This window comes from Panthera tigris, chromosome X (assembly GCF_018350195.1).
Source record: "Panthera tigris isolate Pti1 chromosome X, P.tigris_Pti1_mat1.1, whole genome shotgun sequence".
Classification (NCBI taxonomy): Eukaryota; Metazoa; Chordata; class Mammalia; order Carnivora; family Felidae; genus Panthera; species Panthera tigris.
Window position 1 is genome coordinate 96325329 of NC_056677.1, and position 15167 is coordinate 96340495.

The 15167-nt window shown below is 44.7% G+C and overlaps 1 long non-coding RNA gene across 1 annotated transcript in view; it reads right to left on the reverse strand.

Annotated features, from left to right (window-relative positions):
- Positions 1-8332: 8332 nt before the first annotated feature.
- LOC107180526 overlaps positions 8333-15167 on the reverse strand; it is a 57071-nt gene continuing 50236 nt past the window's right edge. The window contains exons 2-3 of the long non-coding RNA XR_001511285.2: positions 13356-13474; positions 8333-8489 (exon numbers count right to left, since the gene is read on the reverse strand). This is a non-coding gene — a long non-coding RNA (uncharacterized LOC107180526). The remainder of the gene's footprint in view (positions 8490-13355; positions 13475-15167) is intronic.

The following is a 15167-nucleotide window of genomic DNA, read 5'->3' on the forward strand; positions in this document are numbered from 1 at the left end:
TCCGAAGCAGGCTCCAAGCTACCAGCCCAGAGCCCGATGCAGGGGTCGAACCCACGAACCGTGAGATCATGACCTGAGCCGAAACCAAGAGTTGGATGCTTAACTGACTGAGCCACCCAGGCGCCTCAAAATGTTAATATTATTCTGACTGCAGTAAGAAGCCATGGGAAAATTGGGAGCAAGGCAGTGATATGATGTGTCTCAGTATTTTAAATGGTAATAGTAAGTGGTACTAAAACTTTAAATCAGCCTATGACAACAGCTGTAACTTATCATTAGCGTTCAGGGGTTTACAGAATTCCCTGGCCATGAGTTGAGTTCATTTACTGTCAGTGCTTTAAGAAAACAAGGGACACGTTTAGAAATCGTAACAATTACTTTAATAGCAATGGCCCCACTGCATCACATCTCCCTGTACCCATTACCTTCCTGTAGCCCTCCAACGCATTGACTTTGACCTTGGCCTCCCACATTGACTCAGTGACTTCCCCGGCCAATGTACATGAGCAAACAAGTCACAAGCAGAGGCCTGAAACGCATTTAGGCATTGGGGCTTGCTCTCCCTTGCTGGTGATAGAAGCTAGCAACCATGTGAAGAAGTTCAGGCTAGCCTACAGGAATGTGAGTGGCACTTGGCCCGGTTACGTCCATCATCCCTGCTGATAGCTAGCTAACCACCACGGGACATGAATAAGCCCAAACTCGGGAAAAAGGCACGCCAACAGCTGGTAACGCAGGGACAAGCCCTCTCAGCTAAGCCCAGCCCAAACTGCCAGCTCACAGCAGAGTGAGCCAATCAAATGTTGTTGTTTTAAGCCATTTAATTTTGGGGTAATTGATGATCATACAGAAATGAGTAACTGAGGCAGCTATATAAATAGAGTCCCATTTTAAAAAGCTCAGAAGTGTATCAAAATGTGTGCACTACCATAACTAAACTACTTTAAGTTATGCTTTGTAAAACCACTCAATCAATTTCAAAGGTGCTTAAGGCAGGGGCGCAGAGGTGGTTCAGTCGGTCAAGCGTCAGACTCTTGATTTCGGCTCAGATCATGATCTCATCGTTTCATGGATTCGAGCCCCATGTCGGGCTCTGTGCTGACAGCGTGGAGCCTGCTTAGGATCTTCTCTCCCTTTCTCTCTGCCCCTCCCCCACTGGCACTGTCTCTGTCTCTCTCAAAATAAATAAACTTTAAAGAAAAAAAGGTGCTTGGGGCTCCTGGGTGGCTCAGTCAGTTAAACATCTGACTTCGGCTCAGGTCATGATCTCACAGTTCCTGAGTCCGAACCCCGTGTAGGGTCTGTGCTGACAGCTCAGAGCCTGGAGCCTGCTTCGGATTCTGTGTCTCCCTCTCTCTCTGCCCCTCCCCAACTCATGCTGTCTTTCTCTCTCTCTCAAAAATAAATAAATATACATTAACAAAAAGAAATTTAGGGGCGCCTGGGTGGTTAAGTGTCTGACTTCGGCTCAGGCCATCATCTCACAGTTTGTGGGTTCAAGCCCCACATCAGGCTCTGTGCTGACGGCTCGGAGCCTGGAGCTTGCTTCAGATCCTGTGTCTCCCTCTCTCTCTGCCCCTCCCCTGCTCGCACTCTGTGTGTCTCTCTCTCAAAATAAATAAACATTAAAAAAAAGTGATATCCAGTGAAAAAGTCTTTCCATTTATGTCCCATTCTACCTACTACCACCATCTCACATAACCATTGTTATTCATTTCTTTTGTATCCTTCTGGAGTTTATGATTTTGTTATTCAAGAACTCAATTAGGAAAAACATATATGTTTGGATGTAAACGTAGTAAATGGGGCAAGAAAGAGAAGATATAATGGTATTTGTTAAAAGAGAACTCTTTCCGAGGAGCCTGGGTGGCTCAGTCGATTGAGTGTCCTCCTCTTGGTTTTGGCTCAGGTCCTGATCCCAGGATCATGGGATTGAGCCCCGAGTCAGGCTCCTTGCTGAGTGTGGCGTCTGCCTAAGATTCTTTCTCTCTCTCTCTTTGTCTCTCTCTGCTCCTCTCCCTCATTCACACACACACACACACTCTCTCTCTCTAAAATAAAATATTAAGAAAAAGAGAACTCTTGGGGTACCTGGGTGGCTCAGTTGGTTAAGCGTTCAACTTCGGCTCAGGTCATGATCTCACGGTTCGTGGATTCCAGCCTTGCATTGGGCTCTGTGCTGACAGCTCAGAACCTGGAGCCTGCTTCAGATTGTGCCTCCCTCGTTCTCTGCCCCTCCCCCAGTCGCGTTCTGTCTCTCTCTCTCGAAAATAAATAAATGTTAGAAAGAAAGAAAGAAAGAAAGAAAGAAAGAAAGAAAGAAAGAAAGAAAGAAAGAAGGAAGGAAAAAGAGAACACTTTCTGCACTGGAGGTTTGCCATTCTCTTTACTACCAACTTCTGGTTCGGTTTTATTAACTAACTCAATTGAAGAAGTATTTGTCACGTCTTCTCTACAGTATGATTCTAGGTGCCGGCTATATATGCATGCCATATGAGAACATCAGCAAAATACTTTGGTGAAACCAAAAGCAGGTTTTAATGGATGACCTTAATTGCACCATTAAATAATTTTTATAAACGTAGGATTCTCTACCCTAGAAATTGAAAATTTCCATTGAACATGTTAAAGGAAATTGAATATTTAGAAAACAGCTGGAAAGAGCCAATACGAAGTCAAAGAAAAGAAAAAATGTACGAAACTTGAGAAAACAGCTTTAGGAATGTCTATAGTTCCTAGCTTTCAGCCACCAGGAAGATGTCCAACCAAAACTAAGATTTAAGTGTCTTCAGGGAAAAAAGAGTTTCAACATTTAGCAGCAGCTCCGTTACTAAGAGAGTATCTGACCTAAATTCACAGAAGAACCACTCGTATTTTAAGTTACCTCATGCTACTCCAGTTTTCAGGCTTATAAATATATTGGTGATGTGAGGGACACAAATGCATTTTAAAACAAAGACCACACAGGAATTTTAATATTAACTCGCATTGAGCTAACCAACTAAATAATGTATGTCCCAGGAGAAATCACAGCCCAAAGCAACTACACAACATTAAGCTGCGTAGAAAGCCAGAAGGCAGGCTAGGTCAGCTATGAGGTCACCACTTGCACTCATGGATCCCCCATTCCAGGCATTTGAAAGAAATTTTCACAACTGGAATCCGTTCAAACAAATATGTCCACCATGCCTCCCGCTATCCTTCAGAGTTTCAACATTTCATTTGCATGTGACTACTTTTCCACACATCCTTGTTAACTATGGTCAAGTTCTGACGTCAAAAGCAAGCAGGTCCCGAAAGTAGCTGTTTTCAAAATGCAGTTAATATATAGTTTCCCAACTCTGTGACTTTTTTTTTTTCTATTATCCTTCTGACAGAACCAGGTGGGAGAAAAGGATAGAGATTCTATGAATGGAATAGTTTCAAAGGAAGCATGACAGAAGCAGGTGATACCCTTCAATGGAGTAAAATTCATGTAATTCATACTAGTAACCGTGTCAGGGTTCCAGAGAAACAGTACCAATAAAATAGAGAGAGGAGGAGGGGGGGGGCCTGGCTGGCTCCTTCAGTAGAGCATGCAACTCTTGATCTCAGGGTCGTGAGTTCGAGCCCCACGTTGGGCATACAGCTCACTTAAAAATCTTTAAAAAAAAATAAAAAACTAAAAACGAAACATATAGAGAAAGAGAAAGAGACAGAGAAAGAGGCGGCAGACTGGGGAGGCAAGGAACAGTTTATGTTTAAGCTCAAGTAAGTCTGCCGGCAGAATTCTTCCTTCCTGGTGGCAAGTCAATCTTTGTCCTAGTAAGGCCTTCAACCGATTGGATGAGGCCCACTCACTGTGGAGAGTAATCCACTTTATTCAAAGTCTACTGGCTTAAACGTCGATCTCATCTACGAAACACTTTCACAGCAACATCTAGAGTAATATTTGACCAAATGTCTGCATACCATGGCCTAACCAAATGGACACATAAAATTAACCACCACAGGGGCATCTGCGTGGCTCAGTTGGTTGAGCGCCCGACTCTTGATTTCTGCTCAGGTCGTGGGATCGAGCCCTGTGTTGGGCTCTGTGCTGGGTGTGAAGCCTGCCTGAGATTCTCTCTCTCTCTCCCCCTCTGCCCCTGTCCCCTGCTCACGTGCTTTCTCTCTCTCTAAAATAAAAAATAAATTAAATTAACCACCGCAACAGTTAATCTTCCACAAATATTTGAACAATACAGATGCTCCTGAAAAGTGGTACATAAATGGGGTTTTTATAGATAGAGGCCCTATGTGACTTCTCAAACTAAAGTTGCTTTCCACCCGTACCTTGACCCTGCTGGTAGTCCCTAAGGCAATTTTTAAATATTTTTATTTATTTTTGAGAGAGAGAGAAAAGAGAGAGACAGAGAGAGAGAAGGAGAGAATGAGTGGGGGAAGGGCAGAGAGAGAGACAGAGACAGAGAGAGAGAGAGAGAGAGAGGATCTGAAGCAGGCTCTGTGCTGACAGCAGCAAGCCTGATGCGGGGCTCGAACTCACGAACTGTGAGATCGTGACCTGAGCCAAGGTTGGACACCTAACGGACTAAGCCACCCAGGCGCCCCCCTGAGGCAATTTAAACACGGGCGTACGACTCCATAACCGGTAGGTTCAGTGACCCAAGGCCTGAGCCCTGGAGGATTGATGGTTGAGAGAAGTATCACTCTTCTTAAACTGGCAGACGTGAAGTGAATACAGAGCACACGCACAGCCAGGGAGTTTTCTAAGCCCCGCCGGCTTTGTTCGGTCTAGAAAAGTGGCCTCCCACCTTGGATTCTTGCTCTGCATTCCAGTTCCTCGATGGGAGGCTCAATGCCTGCCCTGAACCTCAACTTACTTGACTGGAACCCAAACACTCCCTTTACCCTAAACTGGGGTTGCTTCAACCTACCAAGAGCAACCATCAGCCTGACGCTAAACATGTTCTTCAAGGCTGCAGTGGGGCACCTGGGGGGCTCAGTCAGTTAAGTGTCCAACTCTTGATTTCAGCTCAGGTCATGATCTCATGTTCTGTGGGGTCCGTGCTGACAGGGCAGAGCCTGCTTGGGATTCTCTGTCTGCCTCTCTTTCTGCCCCTCCCCTGCTCTCTCTCTCACACACACACACACTTTCTCTCTCTCTCTCTCTCTCTCTTTTTCTCAGAAATAAACCGACATTTTAAAAAAGGCTGAAGTTTACTGCATCCCTTTTAACACTTAATTTGGGTTTTGTACCTAATTCTAATGTGTGTGTGTGTGTGTGTGTGTGTGTGTGTGTGTGTGTGTGTGTGGAGGGGGGGTGCGGTCATGGTCTCCCTCACACCAATAAGCAATTCTCCGGACACCAGCTGGGTGTCCTACAATTCAGCTCAATTCTGACACTATCTACCCAGAGACAGCATCAGTCGCCACAGGCTGAGGGTTCACTCCCACAAGTCCTCCCCCTCAAGGTCAGGTTATCACTTGTGCTTCTGACCGACAAGCTAGAGATTGTAGAGGTCTCATTTCACGGGCATGACTCATTAAATCATTGACCACTGGTGATCGATTCAACCTCCAGGCCCTCTCCCCTCCCTGGAGGTCAAGGGGTGGGGCTGAAAGTTCCAACCCACTAATCATAAGGTTGGTTCACCAGGCAACCAACCCCCATCCTTAGGTGTGATCCCAAAGTCACTTCACTGACACCTTTATTGCTCTCCTCACAGGACATTCCAAGGGTTTTGGGAGCTCCGTGCCAGAAACAGGAAGACCAAATGTATATTTCTTATTAGAAATCACAATATCGGGGTGCCTGGGTGGCTCAGCCCATGAAGTGTCTGACTCTTGATCTCAGCTCAGGTCATGATCTCATGGTTCTTGAGATCGAGCCCTGCACTGACAACTGCAGATCCTGCTTGGGATTCTCTCTCTGCCCCTCCCCTGCTCGCACGCATTCTCTCTCTCTCTCTCAAAATAAATAAACATTAAAAAAAATCACAATATCGCAACACTATTTGGAATGCTTTCTCCCCAGCACACATTCCCTTTTGATTTCCTTATCCTTGGGAGCCAATACATAGACTGTTTAGTTTTCCTATTTTTTTCCTGTCCTTCCTCACTGTTCTGTGGCTTCCCCACTGGCCTGGGCCAGCTTGCATAGGTTATGGCAGTAGATGAAAAGGGCGGGGGGGGGGGGGGGGGGGAAGTAAAAGCGAATGATTGTTGTGATTCAACAATCACACTTATCCATTACGCAAGGTAAGATTGATGAATATTTTTATAGAACTGAGTACATCCAGATTTGAGTGGGCATTCAGCTTATGAAACTGAATGAAAGAAACCTCATTTAAATTGGAGTCGGGAGGCCAGACAGGGGCAGTCTCCTGTGCTACCACTAGTCAGAAATTACAAGCCCCCATCAAGAAGAGGTACACTGAGGCGCTTGGGTGGCTCAGTCGGTTAAGCATCCGACTTCCGCTCTGGTCATGTTCTCAGGGGTTCGTGAGTTCGAACCCTGCATCGGCTCTCTGCTGTCCACACCGGGCCTGCTTCAGATCCTCAGCCCCTCACTCTCTCTCCCCATAAAAAAAAAAAAAAAGAGAGAGAGAGTGAGAGTGAGAGAGGACTACCTTGCATACACAATAGGAAAAAACCTACTTTACTATTTTCTACTTTCTCCTACTTTCCAGCAGGAGGAAAAGAATTTCTCATCGGCCAGCAACAAGCTCAGCCAATATAATGTTACCACAGGTCACCCAATCAGAAACCATCACCACCCTGAACTCTTGCTTTCCTCCAAAGTAGTTTTGTTCAAAGCAACGCCTCCCAACTTCCTCCTTTTCTCTGTATAGTTCCTGTTCTTTGTTTCCCGGTCTCGTCTATGGTTTACCAGAGCTTGCATATCCCGAATTGAAATTCCTCTGCTCTTCCCGAATAAACCCAATTTGCCGGTAAAATAAATGGCTGTTTTACTCTTAAGTTTGACAAGCCACAGCTTGTAGAACAAAACTCTGAAAAGTGTACATTGTCAACAACAATACAATCATGATATTTCTGCTGATGAGCATCAGTTATTTTCACCCCGTTGCAAAGGGGCTTTCTTTGTGTCGGAATCACATATTCTAAAACGGTGATCTTAAGGGGAAAATGAGCTACAAAAATATTTTTTAGTGAAAAACTAAGAAAAACTGGATATAAAATTATTGTTAAAGTATCTATTCATTATATTCAACTAGATTGTCCCAGAGAGAGCCTAGTTTGTACATCAGGCACCTCCAAAAAATACTTTCTTTTTGGCCGCTGTACGTTTTTAAAAATACCGGATGGCAGTTTTAATATTAACTTAAATTGACACCAGGAATTATTTGGTATTTACTATTCATTCCTTGCCTTTTTTAAAATGTTGACCTCTTTATCTTCTTCAAATGGACTGTGAGCTCCCTAAGGGCAGCAAGCCGGTATCGAATTTTTATTGCTTAACACTCACCTACTCTCACTCCGCCCTCACCCTCCATCACCAATGACTGACTGAGACAGAATTCAGACTTGGGCAGGTGTTGGGAGGCCATTGGCAGGAAACCAGGGTGAAGAGGGAAGTATTCTCACCTGAGGCAACAGGAAACTCTGGGGCCAAAGTGGTTAGCCAAGCCCGAAAGGATGCCAGGCAGCCCACGTCTAAATGCCAAGGAGAAAGTTCGGGAAAAGATCAAGTCCTGCGGGAGTTAGAGATGGAAACAATCAATATCAGAATGCACCGCCAGGAGAGAACCAGGGAGACAAGATCTAGCAAAATCAAATCCGGCTGAATTAGTGGGAAGAGAAGCCATAGCAACTGCCTTGGAAAGGCAGACAGCTCTTGGGGCTGGCTTCGTAGGTCCGCAAGGGAGTGTTGAAAAGAAGGGGAGGTAACTCAGCCCAACATAAAGAGTCAGGATTGGGGTAGATTCATATTTCCTGGGGTGCCTTTCCCATAGTCAACTGTCAGTTAATATTAACTGGGCTAGTCAAGCAATAATTAGTCACACATGATCCTGGTGGTCTGAAAGTTAATGTGGCCCATTAGTGCGCACAAGAATAAAATAGATCAAAGTTTAGAGCACACCCCTAAGTCATGGGACTTGTTTATGATAGTAAAATGAGACCTTCAGAATGAAAGTCTGAGAACAGCTATGATGAGGCACATGGAAGGAGGAAGGAAAGGAAAAAGAAGCTTGTAGTTAATGAATACCAACCCGTGGCCAGGTGCCTTTGTGTGTTTGGCTTAATTCGGTCCTTCAGGGTATAGGAGGTCCTCACGATGTCAAGTTGAGGAAACTGGAGAAAGCTTAAGTACCTTTCCTAAGGTCATGCCGTCAGGACTCAAATGCAAAGCTGTCTGATTCCAGAAGCCAGGCTCTTTTTGAATATTCCACCTGGACCTCATGAACCACGTTGGGAAAAGGCGCGAGCTGGTGGAAGTCAAAAATCTGACAGAGGGGCAACACGTCGTGAGCGAGGCAAGAGGGTCTCTGAAAGGCAGGAAAAGGTCGTTCCTTGAAAAGATACTGCAATTCGACTCCACTCTTTGTGACTTGGTTTTGTACCTGCGGCAACCAAGCGATGGTCTATGTAGTAATAGCTGCTATTTACTGAAAATCTGCTGCGTATTCATTGCCTGTCCTAGAAGCTTTACATACAGTAAATTCTGTTGTTTGCAAAGCATTTTCACAGCCATTATTTTACCTGGCTGATACAAAAACTCAGATACATTTTTCCAAGTTTATTTACTTACTCTGAGAGAGAGAGAGAGAGAGAGAGAGAGAGAGAGAGAGAAGTAGGGGAGGGGCAGAGAGAGGGAGACAGGATCCCGAGCAGGCTCCACACTGTCAGCATGGAGCCCAATGTGGGGCTCGAACTCCCAAACCATGAGATCATGATCTAAGCCGAAATCTAGAGCCAGACGCTTAACCGACTGAGCCACCCAGATGCCCCCAAATACATTTTTAAAAAGCCAAGAAGCCGTGTTTCCAGAAACGGGAAACAAGGTTAGGATAGGAATAATAACCGTTACAATACTGAAACCTGGACGGCTAGGCTGGAACTGGCTGGCTTTCTTTCTCCTGTCTAAAATCAAAATGTGGGGGCGCCTGGGTGGCGCAGTCGGTTAAGCGTCCGACTTCAGCCAGGTCACGATCTCGCGGTCCGTGAGTTCGAGCCCCGCGTCGGGCTCTGGGCTGATGGCTCGGAGCCTGGAGCCTGGAGCCTGCTTTCGATTCTGTGTGTGTCTCTCTCTCTCTGCCCCTCACCCGTTCATGCTCTGTCTCTCTCTGTCCCAAAAATAAATAAAAAAACGTTGAAAAAAAAATTTAAAATCAAAATGTGGTGGTGGGGGGGCACCTGGTGGCTCAGTGAGTCGAGCATCGGACTCTTGATTTCGGCTCAGGTCACGATCCCAGAGTTGTTGGATCGAGCCCCACGTTGGGCTTCGTGCCAAGTAGGGAGCCTGCTTGAAACTCCCCCCCCAACCCCCGCTTCTCTCTCTGCCCCTCTCCCCCGCTCACATGTGCACCCTCTTTCTAAAAATAAAATCATAAATAGGGGCGCCTGGGTGGCTTGGTCGGTTAAGCGTCCGACTTCGGCTCAGGTCATGATCTCACGGTCCGTGAGTTCGAGCCCCGCGTCGGGCTCTGTGCTGACAGCTCAGAGCCGGCAGCCTGTTTCGGATTCTGTGTCTCCCTTTCTCTCTGCCCCTCCCCTGTTCATGCTCTGTCTCTCTCTGTCTCAAAAATAAATAAACATTTAAAAAAAATTAAAAAAAATAAAATAAAATCATAATAAAATCATAAATAAATAAATAAATAAATAAATAAATAAATAAATAAAGTCAGAATTGGTCCAGGGGCTCAGGCAGGATTGAACTGCAGAGAGCAGGGGGAGAGCTGGTAGCCCCTGACCGTGGAGGAAGAAAAGCAATAAGGCCACGAAACAGGCAGCACTTGATGGCAATTTCATTCAAGAATGCCACAGCGGCAGCAGCCTGCGGTGGACATCCTAACCAAAGGGCATCTTGAGTTTGACACCTTTCAGAACGTGACAAATCACCCCCCACCCAGCAGCAGTCTATGCTGGGCCCCATCACTGCTTGTTGAATCATTTCCTGCCCCGCCCCACCCCTCCAAGCTTTCCATGATACAGACTCCTGGTTCACCTGCTGCCTCTGCGGCCCCTCCTCTGTCCCTTGCAAAGCGCCTTTCGCCGTCTTTTGGTATTCCCCATCTCAGTGAATATACCACCAGCCACTCAGTTGTACGCATCAGAGATTTAAACATTTTCCTTAACATTTCCTTCCCCCCCCCCCCCCGCGTCCCAATCACCGTGAATTACTATCAATTTCAGCTGCCGAATATCTCGTTAATGTGTTCACTGCTCCCTGTCCCCACTGGTCTGGCCCAAGACACCATCATCACCTCTGGCCTTGACGATGGGGCAGCCTCCTGGGATAAAATCCCACCTCTGCCACATTCCAGCTGTGTGATGTTGGGCAAGTCTCTTCAGTTCTCTGAGCTTCAGTTTCCTCACAGGTTATGTGGGGATAATAACTAACTACCTTACAAGATGTGAAGATTCAGTAACAATATGCATAGCGGTGCCCGGGGGGGGGGGGGGGGAAGGGCTCTGTCGGTTAAGCATCCAACTTCGGCTCAGGTCATGATCTCAGGGTTTGTGGGTTCCAGCCCCGCATCCGGCTGTACGCTGATGACGTGGAGCCTGCCTGGGATTCTCTCTCTCTCTCCCCCTCCCCCACTTGTGCTTTCTCTCTCTCTCTCTCAAAATAAACTTAAAAAAAAAACCACAATATGTATGAAAACCCTTACAATGATGCTTAGCACACAGTAAGCGGAACACAAATGATAGCTTCGTACATTTTATCTCTATTCATGCTTACCCAGCCACCCATTCATTCTCCACACTGTAGCCAAAGTGGCATTTTCCAAATTCAAGGTGATCATACCCTCCCACTGCCACTATGTGCAAGTACCCACAGAACCTTCCAATTGACTGACATTGTCTTTAGGATAAACTCAAAACTCCCTAACAGAGGCTGCAACAAAGTAGTACATGAATTTCTACACCGCAGGAAGCCACAACTGAGTTGCCCCCTCTACTCTGTAGAACCTTCCTAACACTTCACTAGCCTCTTCGTTCCTTCCGCTCTCAACCTGCTTCCTCCCACCCCGGGGCTTTGCTCTGCTCGCCTGGAATGCTCCCATTCCTTTTTCCTAACTGCTCTTTATCCTTCAGCACTCAGCTCAGACCTCACCTCCCCAAAGAACACATTTCTGACCAAAGACTTACAAACCCCGTCAAATCATCGCATACCCTTCCTGTATTGCATATATCAGCACGGCCACTTTTATTTCTTTGTGGGAAAGGAGGATTCGTTTCTGCTTGCCCTACCTAATTGGGCACTCAGTGACCTTAAGGAACTTGATTTTGTGCACTGCTAACTCAGTAGCTTGTAGCGTATGCCTGGCACATAATAAGTGCTCGACGAATTGATAGACTGAATGAATGGGGAAAAAATGGATAAATCTAACTCACATAGAAGGATCAACCGGCGGCAAAAAGAAACTGAAAGTTGAAGTTCCAACTCTGCAGGTGAGACTGTAAACTGGTCTGGGACATGAAACAGTTGAGGCTGTAGAAGCAAAAGCTCTTAGACCAAAATAGTGTTTTAAAGTTATAAGACAATGGAAAAAAAAAAGTGGAGTTTTGAGTAAAGGAAAAAGGAAGGAGGAAGGGAGAGGGTGGGTGAACCCACCAAATTGAGACAACTAAGCAGGATTTTATTTTATTTTTTTAAAGTTTATTTATTTATTTAGAGAGAGAGAAAGAGGGAGAGAGCAGGAGCAGGGGAGGGGAGAGAGAGAGGGAGAGAGAGCATCCCAAGCAGGCTCCGCACTGTCAACGCAGAGCCCGACGTGGGACTCGAACCCACGCACTGTGAGTCATGACCTCAGCTGAAATCAAGAGCTGGACGCTTAACCAACTGAGCCACCCAGGAGCCCCAGGCAGGATTTTTAAAGTTCAGTGTGTGTGTGTGTGTGTGTGTGTGTGTGTGTGTGTGTACATGTGCACACTGTATAGACTTTCACTTTGTAGTTTTTTTAAAAAATCACTCAAAAGCTATTTTTGACAGGAGAACAAAAATCTGGAAAAAAGCAGAGTCCCTGGGGCAGAAGAGAGACCCATGTCCACTTGGCCTTCTGTCCTGGCAGCCGCATTTCAAGAGAATTGTTCCTGTTCCTGTTTTTCTTTTTCTTTCTTTCTTTCTTTCTTTCTTTCTTTCTTTCTTTCTTTCTTTCTTTCTTTCTCTTGCTTTCCTTCTTTCTGAATAGAACGGCTGGAATGACCTAGCTCTGTATTGAATGTCTTCACCTTCAAAACTCCGCATTTCCAAGTCAAAGCTCTCACCTACCCAGTCTCGGGTCGTCTTGGTCTGCCTCAACTCTGCTGTTTACACTTGGTCCCTAAGTGTCCTCAAAGCAGTTGCCACGTGGCCCCACCCCCCGCATTTCTGTTAGCCTCCCCTTAACTGCACGCCTGCCTCTGGTGGGGAGATCCAACACAGCTTCACGGTCTAGCCCACAGATTTACAAACCACAGGTTGAGACTCATTAGCAAGGTTTCAAACAAATGTAGTGGGTCAAGATGAGGCTTTTTTTTTTTTAAACAAGGTGAAATATAAGAAAGAGAGAGAGGCAGAGAGAGAAAAGATCAGACTACATTGCTTATGGCAAGGTTTCTCTTGCACAACTTTCCAAACTCGATGATGTGTGCATGTATTCAGTTACGATGGAAACCAAATTTGGCCATGGTAAAAATGCTTGACAGCTTCCACTTCAGCCTCATCTTCTACTTAGTGCTGCCTCGTTGTGCTGGGTCCTATAGGGTATGAAGCATTCTTTCCCCCAAGGAGCTCAGTTCACGAGGTTAGGCCTTATGTAAATAACTCCGACACAAGAAAGACAGTAGTGAAGTGTCCTAAGAGAGCCATAAATAAAGTTTACAGATAATAGACAACAATTTAGCCTCTATGATAATAAAATGCTATTTATGATGTTTACTGAGTCCATTTGTATCAGGCAAGGCGGTAAGTACTTTGCAGGCTTTGTCTCATTCAATCCTCATGACGACACTGAGATAAAGCCCATTCTAGCCCTTATGTCGGAGAAGTAAAAATGGAGGCTCAGAGACATTGAGCAAATTGTCCGAAGAGCCAGGACTCAGCGGCAGCGTCCTTTGAGCCCAACACCCTGTTGTTCCAACAATCCCTGCCAATAATGTAGCCACTTTTACCGAGGGAATACTCACCATAGACCCTTCCTACTTACCAGTTTGGGGGCATTTAAGTTCCCCGGAGCCACAGCAAACTCTCAAAGTCTCCTCACTGCTTAGTAGTTACAGCATCAGTGATCTCCCACTAAAACAGAACATCTCTTGTCATGAGACCCTGATGAAAAGAAAGAAAGAAAGAAAGAAAGAAAGAAAGAAAGAAAGAAAGAAAGAAAGAAAAAGAAAAGAAAGAAAGAAAGAAAGAAAGAAAGAAAAAGGAGAAAAGGGATCATTATGTGGTATGTCCTTGGTTGCCTCACATTCTTTATGTCCCCGAGCCCATAAACACCAACAGGAAGACATTATTAATACTTTTCCCAAAGGCAATCGACCAATTCCTGCATAAATTTTCTTTTACATCCAGGAAGTTCAGTGGAAATATGAATGGTGTTGTTAAGCTAATAAATGTTACTATGCTTAGCTCATTAAGCCTTCTTCGGAATAATTTATAGTGAGGGAGTGAAATTTTAATTATTAAACACCGGGAAGCTTCAAAGAAATCTCTGCAACGTATATGTAAATTAGAAGACACAGTCACAACACCTGTGAACCCACTGTCCATCCAAGAGATGTTGAAAGCAAGCCTGTGGCCTCCATATTTGTACCCTATCTGTCACTTGGTTTTGGTTTTGGTCTAGGTCTTTGGAAGACTGAATAGCAAATGCCCACATCAACATCTTTTCAGCCTTTCTGATGTGCACGATCGAGGCACAGCATTTGGAATTATTATGAATATCAAAATATTCTGTTTCAGATACAGGTAAGTATTCTAGATGATATTTGGACTAAAAATTCCCTTATTATTGCAAGAGTAAAATGCTACACTAATAAATGATTGATACATAAATGATCTGTTAAATTTATGTGCAAGCACAATTATTATGAATGTCAAATAGTTAAACAGAAAAATAGATTGAGACTATAAATATTAAGAGAGTGCATTCACTAGATTAATCTATGAGGAAAATGATAAACTTTTTGAGCTAATTTTACAAAAATTAAATAATAATTCAAGGCCAAATAGTGTAGGTTTGAATGTTTAATGATTATCATATTTTTTTAATTGTTTGGTGTTCCTGTGTTTCCAACATGCAACAAAATGATCTCTGAGGGCTGAATTTAATTTTCAGGTATCTAAATCCACTTAGGCCACAGCTCTTCAAAGAGAAGCTCTGTTTGCGAATGCTTTACATTTTATAAGGGTGAATTAAAAATGGAATCTTTTTTAGGTAACTTTGTCACCTCAAAATTTCGCAGGGGAGAAAACCTCCCAAATCTGTCAAAGCCACCTCCACAACAAACCACCTTCAATCTCCTACGTCACAGAGAAGATAAAAAATGTAATGAAGAAAGTATTTTGTGGGGGAGGCGCCTGGGTGGCGCAGTCGGTTAAGCGTCCGACTTCAGCCAGGTCACGATCTCGCGGTCCGTGAGTTCGAGCCCCGCGTCGGGCTCTGGGCTGATGGCTCGGAGCCTGGAGCCTGTTTCCGATTCTGTGTCTCCCTCTCTCTCTGCCCCTCCCCCGTTCATGCTCTGTCTCTCTCTGTCCCAAAAATAAATAAAAAACGTTGAAAAAAAAAATTAAAAAAAAAAAAAAAAAAAGCATTGGCCGGTTCTGGATCTAAAACTAAAACTCTGTGGATAATAAAATGCTTATTAATGGAAGTGTAGCAATAATCATTTTTAATTAGGAAGTTTCAGGTTTATTCTTGCATCTCACAAGGTCATTCCTTAACGGTGATAGTTAGTTTGGGCTGAATATTGATGTTACACTAGAACTTTCAGTATTTTGTGTTTGTTGATCTCTTATT